Here is a 23,840-nt window from a genome sequence, read left to right on the forward strand (position 1 = left end):
GAGTAGTGATTATCTAAATGAAAATTTAGCTCCTGAACCACAGAATTATAATATAATTATATAAATATAATTATAACATAATTATATAAATATAATATAATTATAACATAATTATAATTGAATATCTTATTGGTGTCTATAAAGTTGTATCGGCAAGCACCCCAAGCGTCCTCAGGGTTTGCAGCTACCACAGGTTCTTGGATCTGCTTTGTCAAAGGAAAGCAACTCAAAATGGGTTAACAAGCTTACTTTAATCAGTCAGACATATATCGTTTACCTTGTTCAGGAGAAAAGGTCAGCACCCTGAACCTCAAAGTATACAGGCATAATTATCAAGACAGAAACATCAAGTAGACAGATTTCCAAACTGTCCAACCATTACATCCATACCCAGTCAACATCTGGGTTTCCACATTCTGGGTTTTTCAAAGCCGGGGGACTCTCAACAACGGCTTCCCAGAATTCAGATCAAATCACAGAACACTTCTCAAAGTGAGTCCCAAAAACAAAGCTACACATCAGGGCTTATATAGCCTTCTCCTGGCTCAGAGAATGTAACAACCTTGTTGACTCACTGGCCAATCAAGAAGTATCTACTGAAAAACAAGCCTCCCACCCCAGGCTTCAGGTGCACATTAGCCTAGGGGCAGGGAAGATCTTTAAAATTTACATTTCCATTACAAAAGTATAAACAATCCCCCAAGACAAGTATATCCTAACTGATCAGGTTAGACTTCTATTGATATTCCTCTTATTGGGAATGAATAGAAAGTATTTACTCATGACCATAACATTTTAAGTACAAGATATTTCAGAGAGAGACCATTTGTCTTGTCACTTTACTACTAAGACCTAAGGGCAGTGCATGGAGCTAAAAATAAACAAACCAATGCATCAACAGAATATCATAGGAATGTTTGCCCTTAGAAGAGAATGTGTCAAAGCTCTGAGGATCCTGATGATAAGGGTCATTTATGGGGGACTTTTCCAGGGAGAAAGAGCTTAGAGTACAGACTATTAAAGCTTGGGAGGGTAGAACTGCATCATATTAAAAAAAACTCATAATGATGGTTACTGATTTCTTCCTATGCAGCTCCTTAATTACTCAGTACTATGATTAGTATTGACTAGTAATTGCTTATAACCTACAATAAAATTTGTAGTACAATGCCTTTAAGTGGTACCACATCAAATGCTGAGTATGTGATATTGGTGGAGTCTGAATGAAATGAGAGAAGTAAAAGGAGCAAGAAAACTTGCATTTTCAGAGGTAGTATGGGCCATAGAACTCTCAATGTCTTCCTTGGGAACATGAGGTTGTTTTTTTTTTTTGGTTGGTTGGTTTTTATTTGTTTTGTTTTATTCTCAGCTGTCCAAAGGAGAGAGAAACAAGACAAGTTAATAGACATTCCATGAGATCTTGGATGAAATTTAGAATCCAGATTATGGGATCTGGATGAGCCCTAGAACCTGGAATATGAGAGGGAAGAAGTACTTTTAAGGATAGAAAATGTGAGATGCTGCGATTATTTCCATATTTATATCAGGAGAGTGGAGATTGTCTGAATTAAAACTCAGGTTCCAAATTACACAGCTAAAGGTATATGTTTATAATAGAGTACCTTATTTGTCTCTAAGAAATTAAAAAATTCCTCAAAGAAAAGTGCTTCCTTGTAGTGTCTTGAACATGTTGGATTTCTTTTAATTTAATTTAATTTTTATTAACTATATTTAATTTTTTTAACATTTCTCTCTTAAAATTTTGAGTTCCAAATTCTATCCTTCCTTCCACCCTCCTTGAGAAGGCAAGCAATTTGATGTAGATTATACATGTAAAGTCATGCAAAACATATTTCCATATTAGCCATGTTGCAAAAGAAAATGCAGACAAAAAATAAATACAAAGAAAAAGAGAGACTTTTTTTTTAAATGTGCTTCAGTCTTCATTCCATCAGTTCTTTCTCTGGAAGTAGATAACATTTTTCATCATATATCCTTTGGAATTGTGTTGGGTCATTGTAAGGCTCAGGATTGCTAAATCATTCACAGTTGATTGTCATACAATGTTGCTGTTACTGTGTATGATGTTCTAGCTCTTCTCACTTCACTTTGCATCAGTTCATCTAAATCTTTGCAGGTTTTTCAGAAATCATCCTGCTTGTCATTTCTTATAACACAGTAGTATTCCATCCCAATCCTACCACAATTTGTTCAGACATTCCCTGGTTGATGGGCATCTTCTCAATTTCCAATTCCTTGCCACAGAAAGAGCTTTTCCTTTTTCTTTGATCTCTTTTGAATACAGACCTAGTAGTCATATTGCTGGGTCCAAGGGTATGCATAGTTTTATAGTCCTTTGGTCATAGTTCCAAATTGCTCTCCAGAATGAATGGTTGGACTAGTTCACAACTCCACTAACAATGCATCAATGTCCCAATTTTTCCATATCCCACTCCAATATTTGTCGTTTTCCTTTTCTGTCATATTAGCCCATCTGATAGGTATGAGGTGGTGCCTCAGAGTTGTTTTGTTTTGCATTTCTCTAATCAATAGTGATTTAGAATATTTTTACATGACTATATAGAAAGCTTTAATTTCTTCTTCTGAAAACTGCCTAATCATTTCCTTTGACCATTTATCTATTGGAGAATGACGTATATTCTTATAAATTCGACTGAGTTCTCAGTACATTTGAGAAATGAAACCGTTATCAGAGAAACTTGCTGAGAAATTTTTTTCCCAGTTTCTGCTTCACTTCTAATCTTTTCTGCATTGGTTTTGTTTATATAAAACCTTTTTAATTTAATGTAAGCAAAATTATCTGCTTTTCATCCCATGAAGTTTTCTATTTCTTGTTTGGTCATAAATTTTTTCCTTATTTATAGATCTGACAGGTATAATTTTCCATGATCCTCTAATTTGCTTATTATATCACACTTTATGTCTAAGTCACATACCCATTTTGACCTTATCTCAACATAGAGTCTGTGAAGTTTCTGCCAAACTTCTTTACAGTTTTCCCAGAAATTTTAATTAAATAGTGAATTCTTGTACCAGAAGCTGGGATCTTTGATTTTATCAAACACTAGATTACTATGGTAATTTACTACTGTGTATTGGTACCTAATCTATTCCAATGAGCCACTACTCTTATTTCTTAACTAGTGTCAAGATTGTTTTGATGATTACTACTTTGCAATACAGTTTGAGATCTAACGTACTAGGCCACCTTCCTTCATTTTTTTTATTGATTCCCTTCATATTTTTGACCTTTTGTTTTTCCAGATGAATTTTGTTATGAATTTTTTTCTAGCCCTATAAAATAATTGTTGGTAGTTTGATTGGTATAGCACTGGATAAGTAAATTAGTTTAGGTAGGATTATCATTTTTTATTATATTGGCTTGGCTTACTCATGAGCAATTAATACTTTTCCAGTTGTGTATGTCTGACTTTATTTGTGTGGAAAGTGTTTTATAATTGTGTTCATATAATTCCTGGGTTTGTCTTTGCAGGTATATTCCCAAGTATTTTCTACTGTCTCTAGTATTTTAAATAATAGAATTTCTCTTTCTATCTCTTCCTGCTAGACTTTGTTGGTTTTATAGATAATATATAATTGCTAATAATTTATGGATTGTATTAAATCTTGCAACTTTGCTGAAGTTGTTAATCCTTTCAACAAGTTTTTCAGTTGATTCTTTAGGGTTCTCTAAGTATACTATCATATATATATCATTTACAAAGAGTGATAGTTTTGTTTCCTCATTGCCTATTCTAATTCTTTTGATTTTTTTCTTGTCTTATTGCTATAACTAGCATTTCTAGGACAATATTGAGTAATAGTGCTGATAATGGGTATCCTTGCTTCACCCATGATCTTATTGGGAAGGTTTCTAGCTGATCTCCATTATAGATAATGCTTGCTGATGGTTTTAGATAGATAGTACTCGTCATTTTAAGGAAAAGTCCATTTATTCCTATGCTTTCTAGTGTTTTAATAGGAATGAGTATTGTATTTTGTCAAAAGCTTTCTTTGCTTCTGTTGAGGTAATTATATAATTTTGTTGGTTTTGTTATTGTTATGGTCAATTATGCGATAGTTTTCCTAATCTTGAACCAGCCCTGCATTCCTGGTATAAATCCCACCCTAATGTATGATCTTTATGACATATTGCTATAGTCTCCTTGTGAGTATCTTATTTAAAAATTTGGCATCAGTATTAGGGAAATTTGTCTATGGTTTTCTTTCTCTGTTTTTACTCTTCCTGGTCTAGGTATCAGCCCATATTTGTATCATAAAAAGAATGTACTAGGACTCCTTTGCTTGTTTTTCCAAATAGTTTATTTATATAGTATTGGAATTAAGTTCTCTTTAAATGTTTCATAGTATTCACTTGTGAATCCATCTGGTTCTAGAGATTTTTCTTAGGGAGATCATTGATGGCTTGTTCAATTTCTTTTTTTAAGAGAGAGCATTAAGTATTAAGTATTCTATTTTCTCTTCTTTTACTCTGAGCAATTTATATTTTGGTAAACATTCATACATTTCACTTAGATTGTTAGATTTATTGTCATGTAATTGGGCAAAATATCTCCTAATAATTGCTTTAATTTCCTTTTCATTGGTAGTCTTTTTCATTTTTGATACTGGTAATTTAGTTTTCTTCCTTCTTGTTTTTAATCAAATTAGCAAATAGTTTATCTATTTTAGTATTTTTTTTCCTAAAACCAACTCATAGTTTTATTATCTCAATGTTTTTCTTACATTCAAATTTATTAATCTCTGCTTTGATTTTTCAGGATTTCCAATTTGATGTTTAATCAAGGATTTTTAAGTTGTTCTTTTTTCTAGGTTTTTTTTTAATTGCATGCCCAGTCAAGTTAGATTTCTAATGATATGCCTCTTTTTGGAATGGATCCAGATTATTTAATTTCTACCATAAGTTTATAAGTATATAAAGCATTTCAAAGAGTGCCTATTTGGGCTGTTGCTTTAAGACTAAGAGCTACGGGCAGTACAACAAGAGAAAAATTAACAAACAAATAAATGGTTAGAATATTATCATCCCTTAGAAAAGAATGTGTCAGACCCAGGAGGATCCTTAGCACATAGAAGAGCTTGGGTGAAAGGTTCAATTGACAGGAGAGTTTTCTAGATAGAAGAGAACTTCAAGTATAGAATATTAGAGCTGAGAGGGCAGAACTGCATGATATAAAAAAGAAAAATTTTGGTCATAAGTTTTATTTTTGCAGATCCTTGATTGCTTCTTTTGGTCACTAGAGAGCATTTATCACCCACAACATTTCAAAGGGAACACCTAGAAGGCTGACTATCTGATCTTGAAAAGGTCTGAAATTAGAGAGGGAAGGGGCAGGGCAATAGAAATTTGATTTCTCATAGGCAATATGGGCTGTCAAGCCATCTGTCATCCTTGAGAAGATGGGACAGAGGTATATGTTTCTTAGTTATGACTTTGTATTCTCAGGGCACTTGAGCATTAAGAAAGGTTACATGAAACCTTACTAACAAAAGATATTTGTAGCTGGAAATATTACCTCTATTTCCATATAAATTTATATCAAGAGAGTGGTTATTGTATGAACTAAAACTCAGATCCCAGATCACATAGCCAAAGGTATAAGTGTGTCATTAAAATTTTATACGGGTCCAGGTAGCAATTTGCCAACAAAACACATGATTCCTTTTGGTGTCCTGATTGGTTAAGACTGCTATTGATATTCCTGTAATTGGGAATGGTTGGCGAATATTGACTCACCACCTACTATAAAGTACTAAGTGTAAAGCATTTCAAAAAGAGACCATTTGTACTGTCCCATTAGAACTAAGACCTATGGGCAGTGCAAGTAAGAAAAAAATAAACCACTAAATGGATATAATATAATAGAAGAACAGTTAGTATCAGAATTAGGAGGATCCTTAGCACATAGAAAATCTTGACTTGGTAGTGCCATTCAAGGGAGACTATTCTAACTTCTAAGAGTTTAGAGTACAGACTATTAGAGCTGGGAAGAAATAAATGCAAAATAATAAAAAAGAAAACAAAAAAAGGTCATCAATTTGATTTCTTGCTGACCCTTGATTACTTCTTATTGCTAATTACAGGCAATGACTATGGGTATTTATTGCCTCTAATAGCTTTTGAAGAACAGTAGACTTCAGAGGGAGCACATAGAATGCTGAATGTCCAATCTTAGAGGGAATTAGAGAGATAATAGGGATGATACTCCTTAGATTTTCAGGGGCAGTATGAGGCAGAGAACTTTCTGTTTCATCCTTGACAAGAAGAGTTATCTTTTCAGGGCACAGAGAGAGAGAGACAGATTATATGAAACTCTCATAACAATGGATGTTTTTTTATCTGAAATTCTCCCCTTATTTCCATATGATTTCTATAAGGAGAGTGGTGATTGTCTGAAAATTCAGGTAATAGATCACAGAGTGAAAGGTGTAAGTTTAACATCTTGGTCCTTATATGACTCCCAGAATTAAAAAATCTCTTTATTTCACCAAAAAGAAGGTTAGAAGGACAGAGCCATAGAACAAAATAGTCTCAGCCAGTGGGACTTAGTTCATAGACTCTTGGACCTGAGAGTAGCCTTAGAGAAGTGAATGTGAGTTCTGGGAAGACTCCTAAAACGCAGGCTGATACCAGAGCAGGAGAGCCTGTAGGGTATTGAATTTCTTTTTTTAAACTGTTCTGAAAGAACAGAGCTAGGAGGTTCAATAGAAATGAGATTTTCAGAACTAGAAGGAGCCTTGGAATATTCAATGGCATTCTTTACAACTTTTTTTATTTTCTCAAGTTGACAATACATGGAGAGAATCCGGTTAATTGAAACTCTAGTAAGAAATGGTATTTGTTGTTTGAAATGCTACCATTATTCCAACATTATTATATATACATACATATATACATGTAATATATGTAATATATATATATATATATATATATATATATATATATATATATATATATGGGGAGTAGTGACTGAGTTAAAACTCAGATGTCAGACCTCATAGCCAGACAGTTAAGTTTGTTATTGAGGGCCTTCTGGTCTCCATGAAGTAAAAACAATCCCTCAACAAGACAAGTGATCCTTGTAGTTCCCTGATCATATTGGACTTCATTTATTTTTCCTCTTATTCTGAATTTATCCATAATATTTACTCACTACCATAAAATTTAAATACAAGACATTTCATGGAAAGATCACTTGTCCTGTCACTTTATGACTAAGATGCATGGTAGTGTAGAAAGAAAAAAAAACCAATAAATGGATAGAATATCATAGATGTTTGTAGTGTTAGACCTATGAGAATTCTTAGCACAGAGGAAGTCTTTAGCCTCCAATAACATTTGAAGAATACTCCTTTAAGGGAGCCCACAGAATGCTATCTGATGTAATGGTGCTATCAAGTTAGAGAGGTCAGAGGGACGCTAGAGCTTAAATTTCTGTTGAGAAGATAAGGGTTTTATGTTAGTGGGTAGCCAAGAAATCGCAAAAGACAGATGAACAGAAATCAGTTAAGGTCCTTAAAGTAATATTAAATCTAGACCATCTGATCTGGATGAGTCCTAGAACTTGGAATATAAGACATAGGAAAGAGTTTTCAAGACAGAAAGTGGAAGAAAGACTTAGAGACTAAAAAACAATAGTATGAGCCAGTGAGAGCTTTGTACTTGGTGACACTTGAGAGCAGCCATAAGGAAGAGAATGTGACATCTGGGTGGCCATCCAGGACAAGGGATATCAGAGTAGGAAAGTAGGAAAGAATGGTGAAATTCTAGTTTGGAAATGTTCTGAAATAACATAGAGGTAGAAGGTATTATAGAACCTAGATTTTCAGAGCTGGAATGGGTAGAAATCCCAATGGCATTCTTGAGAACATGGTTTTCTTTATGTTCTCAGACCATCAAGGCATGAAGAGAGACAGGATAATTAAACCATAGTAACAAAGGATAGTGGTGGCTCAAAATGCTACCTTTTTAACTATATATAGAATTTATATCAGGAGAGAGGTGATTATCTGACTTAAAACACAGGATCCAAACCACCAGCCAAAGGTATAAGTTTGTAATCAAGTATCTTATATGGCTTGAACAAGTAAAAACAATCCCCTCCAAAAGGTAATTCCTTATAGAGCCCTGATCAGGTAAGATTACTATTGATATTCTTTTAATTAGGAATGGACAGAGAGCATTTACTCCCTACCATAATCTTTTAAGTAGAAATCAGATCAAAGAAAGATCAATTGTGCTGTCACTTTATAAGTAAGACTTACGGGTGCAAAATGTGAAAACTGAACAAAGCACAAAATTAAAAAAAATAACCATAAGAGGGTCTGCTCTTAGAAGATAACATATCAGAGCCATGGCAGTCCTTAGCACATAAAAAGGCTTGATTGGGAGGCACAATTCATAGGAGAATTTTCCTGGGTGAAGAGAGCTTTGAGTACAGAATATTGAGGAGGTGGTGGTGTAGAGCTATACATTATTAAAAAACTAAAATAAAAAGGTCATTAATTTGATTCTTTGCAGACCCTCAATTACTAAAGACTACTATTAATAATGACTAGGAGTATTTATCGCCCACAGTAACTTTTAAATAACAGTATATTTAAAAGGGAGCCCATACAATGCTCAATGTCTGATCTTAGAAGCGTCTGAGATTAGAAACATAAAAGGAGCAATAGAACTTGGATCTTCAGAGATATCGTGGGCCATAGAACTCTCCATGACATCCTTGAGAAGATGGGCTATTTTATGTTTTCAGGGCACCAGGACAGGGAGGTAAACTGGCTAAATGGAACTCTAATAACAAAGGATATTCCTGTCTTGAACTTCTCCTTTTATTTCCATAAAATTTATATCAGGAAAGTGGTAATTGTCTGAATTAAAAAAGATCTTGGACAAAAGAGCCAAAGATATACTTTCTCACTGAGGACCTTATATGGCTCCAAGTAATAAAAACAGTACCCCAACAAGACACATAATTCTTTGCAGTGCCCTGATCAGGTAACACTGTTTTTGATATTCCCCTTATTGAGAATGGAGGGGAGAGTAAGACTATTGACTCAACTATCATATAATATTAAGTACAAGGAATTTCAAAGAGATTGTTTGAGCTGTGATTTTGCTATTAAAACCTATGGGCAATGAATTAAGAGAAAAATAAACTAATAAATGGATAGAATAAATGAATAGGAGAGTCACCCCTTAGAAAAAATGTATTAGAACTCTGAGGGCCCTTAACACATAGAAAGTCATAACTGGCATGTGCCATATATGGCAGAATTTTCCAGGGAGAAGAGAGCTTTGAGTAGAGACCATTAGAGCTAGGAGGGAAGAACTGTATCATATAAATATAGGGAAAATATGGTCATCAGTTTGATTGCTTTTAGTTACTTGATCACTTAAGACTGCTATTGGTATTGACTAGGGAATATTTGTTGCCTACCATAATTTCTGAATGGCAGTACATTTAAAAGTTAGCACATATAACTTTGGAAGGCTTATATAAGACGGGTCTTAAATTAGAGAGGTAGAGGGGCAATTGAACTTAGATTTTGAGAGTCAACATAGGCCATGGAAATCTCAATATCATCCTTGAGAAGATGGGTTGGTTTTTTTTTTAATGTTTTCAGTGGAGCAAGGAATAAACTAATTGAAACTCCATTAAGATCATGGAAGAAATTTAGAATCTAGCCTGTAGGATCTAGATAGAGGTTCTGTAGAACCTGGAATAAAAGAACTAGGAGGAAATTGCACAGAAAAAGGGAGGACAAATCCATAGAACAAAAATAGCCTGAGCTAATGAGACTATGTTTGTAGACTAGGGGACCTTAGAGTAACAATAGAGAAGAGAATATGAGACCTGGGACGTCAAGTAGAACAAGGGATATCAGAGCAGGAGAGCCCATAGAGTGTTGAATTTCTGGCTTGGAACTATTCTGAAACAACAGAACTAAGAGCTGTTATAGAACCTAGATTCTTCAAAGCTAGAAGGAGCCTTAGAACATTCAATGGCATCTTCAAGAAAATGAGTTATTTATTTTTTTTATTTTTCTGCTCTCAAGTCAACAAGGGCTGGAGAGAGACAGGTTAATTGAAACTCTAGTAAGAAATTTTATTTGTGGCTTGAAATGCTGCCATTATTTCTGTATAATATATATCCAGAGAGTGGTGAATGTCTGAATTGTAATTCAGGTACCAGACAACACATTCATTATATAAATTTATCATCAACAGCTTTATATATGTCTCTAAGAAGTAAAAACAATGCCCTGACATTACAGTTTATTTCGTGTCCTGATGCTGTCCAACCCTGAAAAGGTTGGACTTTTATTGATATTCCTGTTATTTGGAATGCATCAAGTGTATTGACTCATTAATGTAAAGTTTTAAATACAAGGTATTTTAAAGAGAGGACAGAAAAGCACCATATAAATATAAGCAAAAATATGGTCATCAAATTGATTAATTTCCTTGATTAAGATTGCTGTTGGTATTGACTAGGGAGCATTTATTACATGTAATACATTTTGAAAAAGATTGCATTTAAAAGGTCATACATGGAATGCTAAATGTGTGAGGTTCCAGGAATTATGAAATTACAGAGGAAAGAAAAATCTCTTACAACTTAGATTTTCACAACCAGCGTGGGCCTTATAAATCTCAATGTTAGCCTTGAGAAGATGAGTATTTTTATGTTCCCAGTAGGCCAAAGAATAGAGGGAGAATGAATAAACTCCAGTAAGAGCATGGAAGAAATTTAGAATCCAGACTGTCTGATTGCTATGAGCTCTAGAACCTGGAATGTGAGAGGTAGGAGGTAATCTTTTAGAATGAAATTGGGAGGGGTGGCTAGGTGGTGCAGTAAATAGAGCACTGGCCCTAGAGTCAAGAAGACCTGAGTTCAAATCCGGCCTCAGACACATCATAATTACCCTGCCCTCCCCCCTCCAAAAAGCAAAGAAAGAAAAGAAAAGAAAAGAAAGGAATGCAGTTGGGCCATAGAACAAAAATATTCTAAGCCAGTGGGACCTTAGTATGGTAGACTATGGGACCTGAGAGAAGCCATAGAAAAAAGAATGTGAGAAGTGAGAGGGCTCCTAGAACAAGGGATATGAGAGCCCATAGAATGTTGGATATCTGGTTTGGAACTGTTCTGAAAGAACAGACCTAACCTTGATTTTCAGAACTTGAAGGGACCTTAGTATACTCAGTAATATCCTTGAGAACCTGGGTTTCACTATGTTGTCAGAGGCATGGTTAATTGAAACCCTACTAAAGAAAATATTTGTAACTTGATATGCCATCTTAATTTCCATATAAGTTATATCAGAAGAATAGTGACTGCCTGCATTAAAACTCAGGTTGTTTACAAGCTAGTTCCTTATGTGGCTCTAAGAACTAAAAGCAATCCCCTAACAAAACTAGTCATACCTTGTAGTGCCCTGATCAGATAATACTAGTGTTCATATTCCTGTTATTGGGAATAGATGGAGAGTATTCACTACCATAAGGATTAAGTGCAGTTCAAAGAAAGATTATTTGTGCTATCACTTTATGATTAAACCCCATGGGCAGTACAGTAAGAGAAAAAAATTGTAAAAGATAAACAAATAGAATATCATGGGAGGGTTTGCCCTTAGAATGTAGAATGTCAAAGAAAATATTGGGAGCCAAGGAGAAGCAAAAGTTAAATAAAACTCCAATTAGAACCAGACAGAATTTAGAGAGCTGACTTGGATCTGGAATGTCAGATATTTGGAGAGACTTTGGAAGGAAAAAGTTGGGATATGGACAGAACCAAGGAGTAAAAGATAGTTGGAGCCAGGGGGCATAAGTTTACAGAACATGGGCTATGAGAATAGCCAGAGAGGAGAAAATGTGAGACCTTAGAAAATACCAAGAACAAGGGATATCAGAGGAGGAGAGCATGTGAAATTTCTGGTGTGAGAGCGTTCCAGAGCTATGAGGTATTATAGAACCTATATTTCCTGACCTGGAAGTTGCATTTAGAACGCCCAGTGGCATCCTTCAGAAGATGGATTTGGTTTATGTTCTCAGGACACCAAGGCATGTAAAGACACAGGTTAATTGAAATCCTAGAATCAAAGAATATTTGTGGCTTGAAATGTGACCATGTTTTCCATATAATTTATATCAGGAGAGTGGTGATTATCTGAATTAAAATTCAGGTCCCCATTCACACAGCCAGAGTTTTAAGTTAATAATAAAATACCTTATATGGCTCGGAGAAATAAAAATAATCCCCCCAAGACAAGTGATTCCTTGTAGTGTAATGCTCATTAGGTGAGACTTCTATTGATATTCCTGTTATTCAGAAAATATCCAGTTATTTACTCACTATCATGGTGTTTTAAGTACAAGCCATTTCAAAGAGAAGTCATTTCTACTGTGATTTTATGACTAAGACTTCTATGGGCAGTAAGAAAAACAAATGGATAGAATATCAGAGGTGCATGTATATTTAGAATTTAATGTGTCAAAGCTATAAGATTCCTTAGCACATAGAAAGGCTTGGTTGGGAGATGCCATCCGTTAGAAAAATTTCCAAATATAAGAGAGCTTATAGTACAGCATATTAGAACTCTGATGGTAGAACTGCACAATATTAAAAATAACAACAACAACAAAATGATTATTGATTTGATTCCTTGCTGATCCTTGATTATTCAATACTGCTATTGGTAATGACTAGGGACTCTTTATTGCCCATAATATCTTTTGAAGTATAGTGCATTTAAAGTGCAGCACCTAGAATGCTGAGTGTCTGATCTCAGAGGGAAGAGGAGGCATAGAACTTTAAATTTTCAGAGGCATTGTGGACCATAGAACACTCCATGTCATCCTTGGGTAAAGGAGTCATTTTCTGTTTAAACATAGACAAGACATGGAGAGAGACAAGTAAATTGAAGCCCTAGTAAGAAATTATTTTTGTGGCTTGAAATGCTGTCATCATTTCTATACAATATATATTAGGAGAGTGTGATTGTCTGAATTAAAATTCGGGTACCAGACCACACAACCAAAAATATAAATTTGTCATTGAGAGCCTTATTTGACTCTAAGAAGTAAAAACAATCCACTGACGCAAGTGATTGCTCATACTGATCCTGTCCAATACTGATCAGGTTAGACTTCTATTGATATTCCTGTTATTCACTTACTAACATCCAGTTTTAAGTACAAGATACTTCAAAGAGAGACCATTTGTACTGTCACTTTATAATGAAGACCAGTGGGCAGTGCAATAAGAGAAAAAGAAACTGATGAATGGACAGACTATCGTTGGAGGTTCTGCCTTTAGAACATATAGTGTCTGAGCTGTGAGGGTTCTTACCACATAGAAAAGCTTTACTGGGTTGTCATTCAAGGGAGAATTCTCTAGGTACAAGAGCTTAGAGTAAAGACTGTTAGAGTTGGCAGGACAGAACTGCACAATAGAAAAATAAAAAAGCCTCCCCTTCCCTACCACTGGTCATCAGATTGCTTCCTTTCAGGTCCTTGGTCACTTAAGACTGATATTATTTATCAAGGAGTATGTATTACCTACAATAACTTTTGAAGAAAGTTTCAAAAGAATCCTTTAAAAAGCAGCACATTGAATGATATTTAGAATCTAGACTGCCAGATCTGGACGAGCCTTAGAACCTGGAATATGAAAGGTAGGAGGGAATTTCAAAGACAGAAAGTTGGAGAAGGACATAGCCATAGAACAAAAGTAATGTGAGCCAGTTGACCTTAGTATGTAGAGTATGCATTCTGAGAGTAGCCATAGAGAAAAGAATGTCAGAATTTGGAAGGAATGTAGAACTAGGGATATCAGAGCAGGAAAACACATAGAATACCGAATTTCTGATTTGGAACTGTTCAGAAAGAACAAAGACAGGAGGTGATAAAGAACCTAGATTTTCAGAGCTAGAAAGGGGCCTTAGAATTCTCAATGGCATCCTTGAAAACATGGGTTATTTTATGTTCTTGAGTTGAAAAGGCATAGAAACAGGTTAATTGAAATCCGTGTTAGAAATGATATTTCTGGCTTGAAATGCTAGCTTTATTTCCACACCATTATATATATGGAGAGAGAGAGAGAGAGAGAATTTTCTACATTAAAACTTAAGTGCCATACCACACAGACAAATGTATAAATTTATCATCAAGAGTCTTATATGTTGCTAAGGAATACAAATAATATACCAATACAACAATATTCCTTATAAAGCATCAATGCATAAGGTATTTCAAAGTGAGACTATTTGTGCTGTCACTTTATGATTAATTCCCATGGTCAGTGCAGTAAGAGAAAACTGAGTCAATAAATGGTTAAAATATCATAGGATGGTTTGCCCTTAGAACAGGGAGTGTCAGGACTATGAGGTTCCTTAGCACATAGAAAAGCTGGATACTGAGAGGTGCCATTCAAGGCAGAATATTTCAGGTAGAAGAGAGATTAGAATACACACTATTATAGCTAGGAGGACAGAACTGCATCATATCAAAATAGAAAACAAAATTGGTAATCTGATCCTCACAGATCCTCAATTACTTCTGAAAGCTACTGGTAGTCTCTAGGGAGTAAGTGCCTCTAATAACTACTGAAGTACATTGTATTTAGAAGGGTATATACATAGTATGCTAACTGTATGATGTAGAAGGGGTCTTACAGAGGTAAGAGGGGCAATAGAATATTGATTTTCAGAGCCATTATAGGTCACAGAAATCTCATTGTCATCCTTAAGAAGTTGGGTATTTATTTATTTATTATTTGTTTATTTATTTATTTATTCTGAGCTGGCCAATAGAGACAAGTTAATTGAAACTCCAAATAGAGTTGGATAAAATTTAGAGTGTGGACTACTGAATCTAGAGGAGCCTAACCTGGAACATCAGAGATAGGAGTGACTTTGGAAGATGAAAATTAGGAGATGGGCAAAGCCAGAGGACAAAAAAATCACCTGATGCATTGGTCATACGTACATTGAACATCAGCCTTGAGAATAATAGCCAGAGAGGAGAAAATGTGAGAGCTGGGAGGGTACCTAGAACAAGACATTCTAGAGCAAAGGAGCACACAGAAAGTAGAATTTCTGGTGTGGGAGAATGCCAAAACGACAGAGATAACGTGATAGAATATTTGTTGTTCAGTTGTTTCTGTTGTGTCTGACTCTTTGAGACTCCATTTGGTGTTTTCTTGGTAGAGATATTGGAATGGTTTGCCATTTTCTTCTCCAGTTCATTTTACAGATAAGGAAACTGAAGCAAGCAGGGTTAAGTGACTTGCCCAGGGTCAGATAGCTAGTATTTGTCTGAGGCCAGATTTGAACTCAGGAAGATCGGTCTTCCAGGCTCCTGGCTTGGCACCCTATCCACTGTAGCGCCACCCAGCTGCCTATATAGATAGAATTGATATTTTCAGGACTGGAAGGTATCTTAGAACAATAAATGGCATCCTTTAGAAGATGGATTTTTTTTTAAAAAATGTTTTCAGGGCAACAAAACATGGAGAGAGACAGGTTAATTGAAACCCTAGGAACAAATAATATTTACGGCTTGGAATGTTACCTTTATTACCTTATAATTTATATCAAAGAATGGTAATTGTCTGAATTAAAACTCAAGTCTCAAACCACACAGCCAAATGCATAAGTTTATAATCTAGTATTTTATATGCCTCCAAGAAATAAAAACCATCTCCTAAGACAAATAATTCCTGGAAGTATAATGATCAGGTTAGAATTCTATTGATATTCCTGGCACTGAGAATTAATCACTAGTATTTACTCACTAACATAAGGTTTAGGCATGTCTAAGAGGGACCATTTATACTTTCACTTTACTAATAAGACCTATAGACAGTGCAATAAGAAAAAAAAACTGATAAATGGATAGGATATGATAAGAGGGTTCTCTTTTAAAATAAACAGAGCCAGGGGGCTTTTACTACATAGACTTTGGGACCTGAGAATAGCCATAGAGAATAGAATGGGAGGGCACCTAGAACAAGGGATATTGGAGGAGGAGAATACATAAAATATGGAATTTCTGGTGTGGGAGAATTCTGTAGAACGGAGTTAGGAGGTGTGATAGAACCAAATTTTCAGAGCTGAAAGGGTCTTAGAACTCTCATTTTCGAGATTTAGACCATGGAAGATATGGAAAGAAAAAAAGATCATTGGATTTAATCATTAAACAATTATTAAAGGAATGGGGAAGGCTACAGGAGGAAAGTTAGGTGGTATAAGAACAAAATATACCAACAAAATTACTTAAAAGATAAAAAAGAACTCTTATTTTCATCCTTAATAACATGATTTGTTTTTTTTTTTAATTCTCAGGATGCAAAGGCATGGAGAGAGACAGGTTAAATGATACCCTAGTAATGAAGGACAGTTGTGGCTTGAAATGGTAGATTTAATTCCATATATATATATATATGTATATTATGAGAGTGATGACTGTCTGAATTAAAACTGAAGTCTCAGACCACAGAACCAAATATTTAAGTTTACAATGGAGAACTCCACATTATAAAAGACACAAACATTAAAAGATGATCATCAATTTTATTCTGTGCAGATATTTGACTACTCACTACTGCTGTGGGTAATGTCTGGGAAGTATTCATTGCCCACAATAACTTTTGAAGTACAGTTCCTTTAAAAGAGAGTACATTGACCGCTGAATGTCTGAGATTAGAGAGGTGAGAAAGACTTAGATTATTTTCAGAGCCTACATGGGCCATAGAAATCTCAATGTCATCCTTGAGAAGATGGGTTTTTATGTTCTTAGGGGGCTAAGGAGTAGAGAGAGATGGGTTAATTGAAAGAGCTGGGCAAAATTTAGAGGGTAGAGTTAAAGATATAGATGAGATCTAAACCTGGACTATCAAAATTAGGAGCCAGAGAATGAAAAATTATATGAACCAGTGGGCTTAAGTATATAGAACATGGGCCATGAGACTAGCCAGAAAGGAGGAAAAGAAAGAGCTGGGAGGGTGATAGGTAAGACTACTCTCGAATTTCCCGTAATTGGGAAGTGATTGAGAGTATTTATTCACTACCATAACTTAACAGATGGGCAGTGCAATAAGAGAAGAACAACCTATGAAATGGATAGAATTTCATAGAGGTGTTTGCCTTTAAAACATACTGTGTCAGAACTAGGACAATCATAGATAGTCTGGACCAGGAGGTGCCATTCATGGGATACATTGAATCAGAACTACCCAATCAGGATGAGTCTTAGAACCTGGAATGAGAGATAGGAGGGACTTTAAAACACAGAAAGTAGTAGCTGGATGGAGCCATAGAACAAAAGTAGTCTGAACCAGGGGGACCTCACTGCTTAGAATATGGGACCTGAGAGTAGCCATAGAGAAGACAATGTGAGGGGGTGTCAGAGCCAGAGAGCACACAGAATATGGAATTTCTGGTGTGGGTGGGTTCTCTAAGAACAGAGCTAGGAGGTGTGATAGAACCTAGATTTTTAGAGTTATTAAGGGGTCTTATACCTCTCAATGGCATCCTTGAGATTTTTTTAAAAAATATTTTAGGGCATCGAGACATAGAGAGGCACAGGATATTTGAAACCCTACTACCAAAGCAAATTTGAGGCTTGAAATGCTATATTTATTTCCAAATAATTTATATCAGGAGAGTGGTGACTGTCAGAATTAAAAATCAAGTCCCAGTCTGTAGAACCAAAGGTATAAGTTTATAATCTAGTACCTTATATGACTCCATAAAATAAAAACAGGTTCCAACAAGACACATAATTCTTTGTAGTACCCTGATCAGATAAGATTACTATTGCATTCCTGTTTGGAGGCATGGGTAGAGAGTATTTACTGTCTACCATAAGCTTTTAAGTCTAAAGCTTTTCAAAGAGAGTCTTTTTGTACTGTCATTTTATAATTAAGATATATGAACACTGCAATAAGAGAAAACTAACCCCCAAAATAGATAGAATATCACAGCAGGGTTTGTCCTTGGAACACATGTTGTCAGAGCCATGAGAACCTTTTGTACATAGGCTTGGTTGGGAAGAACCATTCAAGGGAGAATTTTCCAAGGAGGAAAGAGCTTGGAGTACCATCATTAAAGCAAGGAAGACAGAATCCTCCATGGCATCCTTGAGAACATGGGTTATTTCATATTCTTAGGGCACCAAAGAATGAAGAGAGACAGGTTAATTGAAATTCTAGTAACAAAGCTTCAAAAGCTACATTTGTTGTTCTTCAGTTGTGTTCCACACTTTGTGACCCCATAGACCATAATACACTAATACTGTCCATGGGGTTTTCTTGGCAGAGATACTGGAATGGTTTTCTATTTCCTTGTCCGATGGGTTAAGGCAAACAAGATTAAGTGACTTTCCCAGGGTCACCCAGCTAGTAGGTATCTGAGGTTGGATTTGAACTCAGGTCTTCCTGTCTCCAGGCCCAGCACTCTCTGTCCACTGAGCCACCTAGCTGCCTCTAATTGAACACATAGAAAATGTCTTGGTTAGGCGATCCTATTCAAGGGAGAATGTTCCAGGTAGAAAATAAATTAGATTACAGAATATTAGACCCATTAGTTGAAAGAACTACACAATATAAAAAAAGAAAAACAAAAAAGTCATCACTTTTATTCAATTGCATTTCCTTGATTACTTAATACTGCTATTTACCATGCCTGTGGGCATTTATTGCCTACAATAACCTCTGAAGAATAGTGCATGTAAAAAGGAGTTTACAGAAATCACAGAGGTAAGAGGGCCCAGAGAACCAGTAGGAGTAACAGAACTCTCCATGTCATCATCCTTGAGAAGTTGGACATGTTTCCGTCAGGGTGCCAAGGCATGGGGAGAAATAGGTTCATTGAAACCCCAGAAAAATATTTGTTGTTTGAAGTATAAGGCTTATTTCCATTGAATTTATATCAGGAGTGTGGCATTTGTATGAATTAAAACTCATGCCATGCATCACAACAGTAAACATGTAAGTTTAAGATATAGTGCCTTCTATGGCTTAAAGAAATTTTAAAATAAACCTCCCAACTAAACAAATGACTTATTATAGAGCCTTGATCAGGTAAGATTGGTATTGATATTGATTGATTGCCATAAGGTACTAAGTAAAGTGCATTTCAAAGGGAGATTATTTGTACTGTCACTTTATTACTAGGACCCATGGACAGTGCAAGAAGAGAAAAATAAACCAATAAATGAATAGAACACATCACTGGAAGATTTGTCCTTGGAATATAGGATATCAGAAGATGCAGGTCCTTGGCACATTGGGAAGTGCCATTCAAGGGAGAATATTCCAGGCAGAAGAGAGCTGGAGGGCTTGTACATGACAGAAAAAACAAAAATTCCCCCAAATGGTTATCAATTTCATTCCATGCAGATCCTTGATGACTTGAGATTGCTATTGGTAATGAATTAGCCAGTATATTTTGCCTAACAATAACTTTTATTAGGATTTTTGGAAACATTGTATTACTAACATATTTGTGGTCTAATAAAACAAATAAATAAAAAGATTTTAAAAGGCCTAGATTTTAGAGCAGGGTGAAGCATAGAATATTAAGACTGCTAGAGTCTTTAGCACACAGAATGTCACGGCTGGAAAGTGCCTTCCTAGGGATAATAGTAAAGAGGGGAAGGAAGACAGCATGGAGAATTTCAGAACAGGTATAGGCAGAATATCACAATAGAAGTGGACATTGAAGACAGAATATCAACCAGAAAGGGTATGTAAAAAATAGAATATCTAGGTTTGGCTGAAATGTAAAATCCCTACTGCCAGATCCGAATTGGGCCTTAGATCCTAGAATATCAGAGGGAAGAGTGACTTGAGAAGACAGAAAGTGGGAGAGAGTGCCAGAGAATAAAGATGTTCTGAGCCATTGGGACCTTTGTACACAGATTATGGATCCTGAATGCAGCCAGAGAGAAGAGGATGTGAGAGCTTGGAGGGCACCTAGAATAAGGAATAACAGAGCAAGAGAGCAAACAGGATGTTGATTTTCTTGTGTTGGGAGGATTATGTAACAACAGAGCTAGGAGGTATGATAGAACCTAGATTTTCAGAGTTGGAAAGCACCTTAGAACTCTCAATGGCATCCTTGGGAACATGGGTTTTGTCATGTTTTGAGGGTGCCAAAACATGGAGAGAGATGGCTCAATGGAAACTCTCAATGGTAACAAAGGATGTTTGTAGTCTGAAATGCTATATTTATTTCCACATAAATCATATTACAAGAGTGGTGATTGTCTGAATTAAAACTCAGATCCTGGCCCAGAGAGCCCAGAGGATAAGTTTATATTTCAGTGCCTTATGTTGCTGCAAGAAATTAAAAACAGTCCCTGACAAATCAAGTAATTCCTTGGAGTACTGTGATCAAGTAAGACTACTATTGATATTCCTGTTAGTGGGAATGGATGGACAATATCTGTTGACCACTTATAAGGTATTAGAAGTACATTTTAAAGGGAGACCATTTGTGCTGTTACTTTTTGACTAAGACCCATGGGCAATGCAATGAGAGAGAATATGCAAACTGATAAATCTATGGAATATCCTTGGAGAGTTGGCCCTTAGACCACAAAATGTCAGGGCTCTTAGGGTCCTAAGCACATAGAAAGTCTTGGTTAGGCAGTACCATTTAAGGGAGAAAGTTTGAGGGACAGGAGAGCTTAGAGTATTAGAGTATTTCAGTTGGAAGGGCAGAAGTGCATAGCAAAACAAATGAAATCAAATTAAACAAACAAATAGGCATCAATTTAATTTGATCTAGTTTCCTGAATGCTTAGGACTGCTACTCATAAAGAATATGGAGTATTTCTTGAGTATAATAAGGTGTAAAGGACAGTATATTTAAAAGCAACAACATTGATGATTTTAAATTATCATTTCTAGGATGCATTAGCAGTGGAATTAGATAAAAATAGATTAAAAGGAAAAAAAGAATGACGATTTTAAAGCAGGGCATGGCCTTAGAATATAGTATGTCAGGACTGTTAGAATCCTTTGAATAGAGAATGTCTTGGCGAGAAAGTACCTTTCAAGGGAAAATGTTGTAGGTGGGAGAGAAGATTGTGAATTTTAGAACAAAGAAGGCAGTCTGGGTCTTGAATTTCAAAACTGGGAGTAGACAACTGAAGGCGGAATAATAAGACCTGGGACAACATGTAACACATAGGATATCTGAGCTTGGAGAAAATTTAGAATCCAGAATGCCTGATCTGGATGGAGCCCTAGACCCTGGTATATCAGAAAGAGAAAGGATGCTAGAACACGGAAAGTGAGAGATGGACAGAGCCAGAGAAGAAAAATGATCTGAGCCACTGGCACCTTAGCACACAGACTAAGAAGCCTGAGAGTAGCCACGGAGAAGAGAATGGAAGACCTGGAAGGACACTTAAAAAGAGGCTGGCAATTGGGGCAGCTCGGTAGCACAGAGAGTAAGAGCATTGGCCCCAGAGTTGGGGTGACCTGGGATCAAATCCGGACTCAGACATTTAGCACCCACCCAGAAACACCTGGCCGTGTAACCTTGAGCAAGTTACTTAACCCCAATTGCTTTAAAAAAAAAAAGAGGCTAGCAGAGCTAAGAGATCACATATAATGCAGAATGTCAGCTTTAGGGGTGGCCTGAAAAATCACATAATGTTCAAGCTGAGAGAGGACTTAGAAAACTGATTTTCAGAGTTGGCATGGGCCTTAAAATTCACAGGGTCACAGTTGAGAAGGACGTCATTTTTATGTGCTCAATGGACAATACATGGGGAGCATAGGGGGTAATTAAAAACAATAACATGGTTTATTTATGATAAGAATTGTGACAGTTATTTCAGTATGATTTAGATTAATATAGCGGTGATGCTGAGAATTACACCTCAGTTCCCAACCCATATCTGGAAGGTGGAAAGGTTAAGATATAGGGTTCTATCTGTCTTAAAAATTAGAAAAAAAAATTAGATTCCTTGAAATGATGATACTGCTAATGGTAGAGTATAAGCAAAACAGAACTGTGGTAACTCAAAAGAAATGTAAGCTACACCAATTTGGAGACATCCCCCTCTTAAATAGTCATACAAACTATTTGTGCCCGACCTGTGGTAGAGCCTTCCAAGCTCGAATTAGTCAGACATACTGTGCATTGACCCCCGACACAGTGATGTTGCTTTGGTCCTCTTTGAACATGAAGGAAAAACAATACCATTATATTTAAAAGATAAAATATTTCCACTTTCAAATCAGTGTATTGCAGAGACATATAAAGTTCATTAAGACAAAAAGAAATACAGAAATGAAAAAGAAAAACGTAGAATTTTACAGCAAGTGGTGCCTTAGACCAGTGGTGTCAAACTCATATATTAATGGGAGCCATAAAGCTGTACATAAAGATCCCTGTGGGCTGCATGTTGACTTAGTATTGACTTAGTTTTAAAATGTACTGTTATTTGTGTTTTATTGTAATTTATTTTGTTAAATGTTTCCATTTTTACATTTTTCCACATTTACATTTTAATCTGATTTGGCTGTACTTCAAATATTGTGGGCCTCATGTGGGGTGTCATAGAACAGAGATCTTCAGAGCTGGGAGTTGCCTTAGAACTCAACATTATTGTTGAGAAAATAGGTTTTTGTAATGTATTCAGTGGCCCAAGGCATGGAGAGGGGCAGTCTAATAGAAAACTCAGTAGCAAAAGATATTTGTGGTTTGAAATGGAAAATGTGTTCCCATATAATTTATATCAGGAGTGTGGTAACTGTCTGATACACTTGGCCATACACTGAATTAATTAACCTCCTAATTAGTCAATTTCAGTTTTTTCAACTGTAAAATACTGATGACAACAGCACTTACATCAGAGGGCTGTTGTGAGAATAAAAAGAAGATAATATGTTTAATGTGCTTGTACAGTGCCTGGCATGTAGTAGGCCCCATATTAATGATTATTCCTCTCCCTTTCCCCTCTTTTTAAATCATTGTATGGCTGAGGCATAATCACTTTAATAAAATTAAATTAAATGCATAAGTGAAAAGAAAATTCTAGAATGTTAGGATAGGGTGTTGCCTTTGATCATGAACTATCAGAGTTATTAGTCTTGGCCTTGGAATGTTATTGAAAGAAAAATGGTGTAGCTATAGGAGAGTTATACAGAGTATTACAACTGGCTGAGCAGAATTGGGAATAAACACTGATTCCAGAATATGAGACCTTGGCAGTATATGTGGTATTTGAGCTGGCAAGAAATTGAAAATGAAAACTACATATGCTGAATGGGGCTCTGAAACCTGTAATATCGGCTGTGGGATGTGCCTTAGAGAACAGAAAGTAGCAGATGGTGAGAACTTAGGAATACAGACAGTGGGATCTTAGCACACAGGATTTCAGGCCTGAGAGTAACCATAGAACCCACGATGTCTGACTTGGGAGATGTCTTAAAAACTAACAACAGAGTATCAGAGCTGGGATGGGGTCATAGAATCTGGATCTTCAGAGCTGAGAAGAGCCTTAGAATTCTCAATGGCAAAACTGAGAAGATGGGTTTTTTTATGTACTCAGTGGACTAAGACATGGAGAGGGACAGTTTAATTGAAAACCCAGTGACAATAGATATTTGTGGTTTGAAATGGAACTTTTCCATATAATTTATGTTAGGATACTGGCAATGGTCTAAATTAAGAAATCAGGAAGATCTGAGTTCCAATTTGGCCTCAGACACTTAGCTATTTCTCTGATCCTTGGCAAGTCACTTAAACTCATGTTGACTCAGTTTCCTCAATTG

At 35.9% G+C, this 23,840-nt stretch overlaps 2 long non-coding RNA genes across 51 annotated transcripts in view; one reads left to right on the forward strand and one right to left on the reverse strand.

The window, feature by feature from the left end:
- The window catches only part of LOC138176480 (uncharacterized), a 145,759-nt gene that overhangs the window by 52,673 nt on the left and 69,246 nt on the right, over window positions 1-23,840 (reverse strand). The window lies entirely within an intron of this gene.
- Window positions 1-23,840, forward strand: part of LOC138176479 (uncharacterized) — a 124,008-nt gene that overhangs the window by 39,086 nt on the left and 61,082 nt on the right. The window contains exon 13 of one of the 50 annotated variants that reach the window (XR_011172279.1): window positions 1,370-23,387. The exons of the other annotated variants lie outside the window; for them this stretch is intronic. This is a non-coding gene — a long non-coding RNA (uncharacterized lncRNA). Of the gene's footprint in view, window positions 1-1,369; window positions 23,388-23,840 lie in introns of those variants that run through there. 50 annotated transcript variants of the gene reach the window in all.

This window comes from Petaurus breviceps, unplaced genomic scaffold (genome assembly GCF_028583685.1).
Source record: "Petaurus breviceps papuanus isolate PSGF00001 unplaced genomic scaffold, PetGlider_PUasm1.0 89614, whole genome shotgun sequence".
NCBI lineage: Eukaryota > Metazoa > Chordata > Mammalia > Diprotodontia > Petauridae > Petaurus > Petaurus breviceps.